This window comes from Otolemur garnettii, unplaced genomic scaffold (genome assembly GCF_000181295.1).
Source record: "Otolemur garnettii isolate 467f Iridium unplaced genomic scaffold, OtoGar3 scaffold00004, whole genome shotgun sequence".
NCBI classification, from domain to species: domain Eukaryota; kingdom Metazoa; phylum Chordata; class Mammalia; order Primates; family Galagidae; genus Otolemur; species Otolemur garnettii.
In genome coordinates this window covers 10,761,240-10,767,395 of record NW_003852399.1, presented here as the reverse complement: position 1 = coordinate 10,767,395, position 6,156 = coordinate 10,761,240, and the positions used below count along the sequence as shown (strand labels likewise).

Below are 6,156 nucleotides of genomic sequence, written 5' to 3'. Positions count from 1 at the left end.
TTTTATTAAATCATAGCTGTGTACATTAACACAGTCATGGGGTACAGTGTGCTGTTTTTATATACAATTTGAAATATTTTCATCAAACTAGTTAAAATAGCCTTCATGTCATTTTCTTAGTTATTGTGTTAAGACATTTATATTTTACATTTAGAAAGATTAACATGTACCTTTATAAGATGAACCATAGGAGTGATCCCGCCAATCACCCTCCCTCCACCCATCCTTCGCCTCCCCTCCCCATCCATCTGTCTCTCTGCCCATGGGTGGCTAAGATGATACTTAGAGATTTGTTCATCAACAAGCCATCTTGATGACTGGGGAAGCTATACAAGTGTTTATCCATTTATCTAGAATGTATTGATGTTCAGATGGAAGAAGAGATGAATAAGATTAAATATCTGCTCTTATGAAGCCTTTGACAGGTAAACAGCTAGGAAAAAATGTCTTATGTGCTAATAAAGGAGCCGTGTATGGAGTGGAGTTGGTTCAGGGGAATAGAGAAGGAAGAGGCAAATAGCGCAGGGAGGAGTAATGAGGGTTTGGACCAGGGTGGTAGCAGTGGAGATTTGAGTGCTTTTAGGGGATGAAAATCCCAGAAATTGAGAGTTTTTTGAGTCTTACCAAAACCACTTTCTAGCTTCTCTGTTTGAGTCATTCATGAAAGGCAAGTTGTAAAATTCCCTGAGTTTTAGTTTCCTCATTTGTAAAATGAGATATGTGTAGTACTACCTAGTCATAGGGTAGTTGTGTGGATTAAATAAAATCATTTGTGAAAAGGTATGAGTATCTGACAGTTCAATGCATGCTATTAAGAATACTACCAGTACCAGCACTGGGTGAGAAGCTGCAAGGTGTAGGTGAAAATACCTGGGTTTTTCAGTGAGATTATCTTTCATTTAAATACCATGATGGCTTTGTACTACCTGTATGACTTGGCGGAAGTTGCTTAATATCTATTATCCTCAGTTTTATCATCCATGAAGTGGGGAATCATAGCTGCTATTTTGCAAGACTCTTTTTAATGAAATGGATCAAAAATATGAAAATAATATGACTCCACATCAAAGTTCGATGAATGACTTCTACTGTTACTGGATGTGGAGGGAAAGGAGGTATTTAGGATGATGTTCTTGGATTTGTTGTATGAGTGTCAGCTGGATAAGTCATGATATGCAGAGAATGTGGGTGCAACGTTGGCAGAGAAAATAAAATAAGAAGCATGTGGTGGTGTCAGTGTTTCCTTAAAGGGGAAGATATTATGTTCTAATCATAGACAAGTGTATATCTAGTGCCTCTGCTAGGTAGTTGAAAAAAAGATATGGTTCTCAGAAATGATTTAGGCCCGGAGTTTTAGTTTCATCTATTGGAAACCCATACATCAGGTGTCCTCAAACTACAGCTCATGGGCCACATGCAGCCAGCCTAGGACATTTATCCAGCCTGCTGGGTGTTTTTGCCACTGCTACCTGTCCTGCTTAGCAGCTGACTCATCCCAGGGCCCATACTCCGGCCCTCCAATGGTCTGAGGGACAGGGAACTGGCCCCCTGTTTAAAAAGTTTGAGGACCCCTGATTGATTGTAGTTGATTTCATGGATATGAATTGGATTTTCCAAAGAGGGATAAAATATTTAAATTCAGAATCTTTGAGGAACCAGGCTTTAAAGAGAATAATGGGGAGGGGGAAAGAAAGAAAGAAGGAGAAATGGAGGAAAACCAGGCAAGAGGAAGCATTAACATGCTTGCTAACAGAAGTGAAAGTTGCTTATAAAGATTGATGTAAACGGAGAGAAAACTGCAGACAGTGCTTATTGCATTGGGCACCTGGTGAATTTCTCTAGTGGTTTCTATGGAACAATGTGGGTGAGAGGGAGACTCTGGGGCCAGCAAGGTGGAGATGTAGGCAGAATGTGCCAAACTCAAACTTAATTCCCAGTGGTCCACACCATCAGTTCATTTATGTGATTTGAACCAAGTGTCAATCCAGAGAGCACAGGCAATTTGCAGGTGTTGGTGGTGCAGTGGACAGTGGTATCAGGGAACTGGATTTGGCACTTAGAAGAGCAGCCAACTCCTTCCACTCAGTCAGTGCTAGCAACTGTGACTGTGTCCATCATCGTTATTAATCATACACTGCATTGGCTCTAACGTGCACTCTGAGCTGCTGTAGGGAACAAGTGGCTGCATAGATTGCCAGTAAAGTGAATTAACCAGTTAAATTATTTATCTACCTGTATCAAATCAAAGCAGTCTTCTTGAAATTTTCCTGGCAATAATACTACCCTCCCTCTTTCCACACCCTTCTTAAAAAATGCATTTATCTTTTCTAAAATGTCCCTACTTCACATTCACACTCCAAGAAGGATCATAGGAACTATTTAAAATCATTTTTAACCTGTATAAAAATGTTAGGATATCGCTTCTCAGCCTTTTGGCTAAGATCAAGTGTAAAAATGTTAGGATAAACATCTTTAAAGTTGGGCCCGAACCAACTGAACTCATTCTTTCTACCTTTGTACCTTCATTTTAAAGGTATAACTGTATTAGACACAAGCCCATATACATACATTGTGTGTATATACATATATATACACAAATAATATTTTATGAATTTTTAAAATCATACTGTAAGCTGCCTAGGCATATGGACGATCTCAGATATTGTCAATGAGAGTGTGAATTGTTCTAAGCACCCCTTTTCAGGAAAATAATGTACATACTCTTTGACCTGTGTAATTCCAATTTGAGGAATACATCTTACAGTTTGAAAAGCCACTAAAATGTAAAGCTATATTCAGTGATATTTCCTGTATTGTTATTTATAGTGGCAATAAAACTGGGAACAGCCTGAATATCTTTTAATAGTAGGAAAGTCGACTAGATTATATTGCTCTATAACAGAGAACATGATGACCAGAGGATGTTCGTGATATGCTATTCAGAACAAAAGGAAGCAAAGACCCATATGCATAAAATGATCCTGTGTCTGGAACACAATATACTTTGTTTATATGTGTGTATATCTTTGAGTGAGCATATTCTTTTATTTTCAATGCAACTTTTTGGACCATGGAGAATGGGGTGGAAGAATACATCCTAAACTGTTCACATTCATTATTTATGGTTGGTGGGATAGACCACATGGGATGGAGTGAGATTGCTAATTTTTTCTTCAGTGTTCTTAGATTTGATTGTTAAAACTAGCTCGTATCCCTTTTTAAATTAAGAATAAATCCTATAAATAAAGGACAAATGAAGTATTCAGACCATCTAATGAAATTATAAACCATGTATTTAGAAACAAGTAATGAACATGATATGGAATAAAGTGGTAATTAGCAAGACTTGGATGAATGAGTTTCACTTCAAAGATCAAGGATGTCAGTAGGATTGGTCTGCATTATGGAATTTGAAGAACCTATTTTGCCACCTGTCCTTAAAAGATTCCTAAAGAGGGTCTTCTGTACACACGTGCTTTTGAATTTGGTTACTGTGGGCTGACACATTAGGAAGCTCATGCAGGGGCAGGGATGAGCTTATTAATTGTATTGCTCACTAACCACCTGACACAGCAAGACTTGAAGGAGTGGTATTCAGATAGTTTTGAGTTAATGGATGTAGTCATGGACAAGAGGTACTGGAAAGGTCCCCAAATTACAGCAATGCTCCATTCTGGTGGAATTCTTCTGCAGGGGACAGGTCAAGGAAGGTATTGAAAGATCATGGGTGCTCTCAGAATATAGAAAGGGGTAGAGGAAGAGAAGGAAAGAAACAATAAAGGTCCCAAGACCTCGAGTGAGATCATCTACCTTAGGGAATGAGGATTCAGGGAAGTGAAGAAGAGAGTGGGTGATGGAGGTAGAGGAGAAGGAGGTTGGTACAATTTATGCTCGGGCAGCCAAATTGATGAGAAACTATATAGACCGAGAGTAGAAAAGCAGGGAAGAAGATGAATGGCAGGAGACAAAGGAGGGATAAAGGGCGATGGGAGGTCATTTCAAAACAAATAGACCCAATATGAAGTTTGCCTAGCATGGCCTGGCTGGTATTAAGTCTCATCCACCAGCTGAGTGAATTCCTATGGGTAACTTCCAAAGTATGGAGGAACAGCCTGCAGCCTATCATCTTTCATGACCAAGATGCCTTAAGCATCTGAAATATTTAGTTTATCTGGTATGCGCATAATGGTTTAAAATAATACACAGTATAGAATATATGTAACATACAAACTATGTGTGAATCAAATGTTTATATTATTGGCAATGCTACCAGTCAACAAGAGCCTGTTAGTAAAGTTTTGGAGGAATCAAAAGTTATACATGGATTTGCAGCTCTGTTGGGGATTGGTGTCCCTAACCCCTGCGTGATTCCAGGATTAGCTGAATTTGGATCTCTGCTTGTGAGATGTTTCATCCTCCTTTGCAAAAATAGAGCTGCTTCTGTAAAGGAAAGAAATACTGCTCATCCAAAAAGCATAATGCAAATATAAGGGCTATGGTATTGTCACAAGAACAGAACAACAGGAGGACAAGAAAAACCTAGTTGTCATTTGAGATGGCATAGAGTAACTGACATCTTTTATGAGTCATTTAACTTCCTTCAGTTTTAGTTATATCATCTGTGAAATAAGAAACCCTGTGATTTCTGTGATCTTATGTGACACACAGTTCTGTTAGACAAGGATTCTTTTGAAATGGATGAACATGGCTGGAATTGGAGAAAGCAAAGGAAAATGAAGATGCAGACCTCAAAGTCACTGAAGAGTGGTAGCAGAGTTTGGAATCCCACTGACCTAGGTTGAGATTATGGCTTGATCATGTACTGGCAGATGACTTTGGGACAGTTTCTCTTTGTTTATTTCCTGATATATAAAACTGGAGATACTAACCGATACCTAAGCTTACAGTTTGGGATATTAAATGCAACAATATGCGCTAAGTGCTTAACGATGCCTGGTAAGCTGGAAGGGCTCAAACTCTGGTAGAAAATAAAGTGGAATATGTCTGTTCTGTTCATGTCTTTTCTTTTTACTTTTTGAAGACTTTTAATCCTCATGCCCATGGAGAGAAGAGTTTTCGGGATACAGGCACCAGAAACACAAGAAACGTGGCAGTGATTTGACAATACACAGTAATATAATATTTAACATTAGGAAGAAGGAATCAAGAATTAAATAAGCCAAAGAGGAGTATTATTCAGAAAGGAAACTGGTCAGCCCCATGGCTAAAAATACTGTGGAGCTGTCAAAGAAATTGAGTTGGTCCTAGGCCAGGAACTCTCTGGTCTATAAAATACTGTATGTGTCCCTTTGATGAGTGTGCTGGGTGGTGCTCTGGACTCTCCACTTCCAGGAGCACTCTGATATTCTAGCCTCCTTGGCGATACTGCTCGAATTTTGTAGACACTTTCCTGTGAGCATCCTGAGTGAGAAATGACCTAAACCACATTGTTGCTCCTGTCCCAAGTTCAAAATTACATTTAGTGTTAATAACACCTGGACTTTTGTAGCCTTCTCATGGGTTGGCACAAGATTGTGCAAAAATTCTTCCATCTTCAGGGTTTAACTTAATGTGAAAAAAGGAAGCTGCTGAAAATGACCAAAATTACACTTGACCTCAAAACACTGGGCGTGGTAATATGTGACTGAGCAATGTTTTAACCAAATTAGAAAAGCAACCAAATCTATGGATTGTCTTCTTTGTGCTGAAATGCACTATGCCTCCTGGTTATAATGAGTTTATATCCAGCAGTGAAAAGTGTGGGAAGTGGTAGTAAGAAGGAAGGCGTGACCTGATGGTGATAAATTGAGATGATGCGGACAAATCTCTGTCTTCCAGAAGTTCCCAAGATGATAAGAGAAAAAGAGAGAGAGGGAGAGATGGAAGTCAAAGAGAATCATTCTGTGCTGTAATGATTATAAGTACAACTGAGTAGACTAGAGGAGCTGAGTGTGTAGAAGAAACCTACTGGAAGGTTGTACTGTTTATCCAAGGAAAGCAGGTGGAGAACATCTGGATAAGCTTGGAAACCTTGCTGGAACATTGAAGAACAGGCTAGGTGCCAAGATGTAGTCAAATCTCTTGTTCTCATTTCAACAACTGATTTTTCTTTTTGTTTGCAGTTGATAGAGTAGGCTATGGGCTTTTTATGGCTTT

The 6,156-nt window shown here is 39.0% G+C and overlaps 1 pseudogene; it reads left to right on the top strand.

Moving 5' to 3' along the window:
• The first annotated feature begins 2,416 nt into the window (after nt 1-2,416).
• LOC111728096 lies at nt 2,417-2,591 on the top strand (annotated as a pseudogene).
• The last annotated feature ends 3,565 nt before the right edge of the window (nt 2,592-6,156 follow it).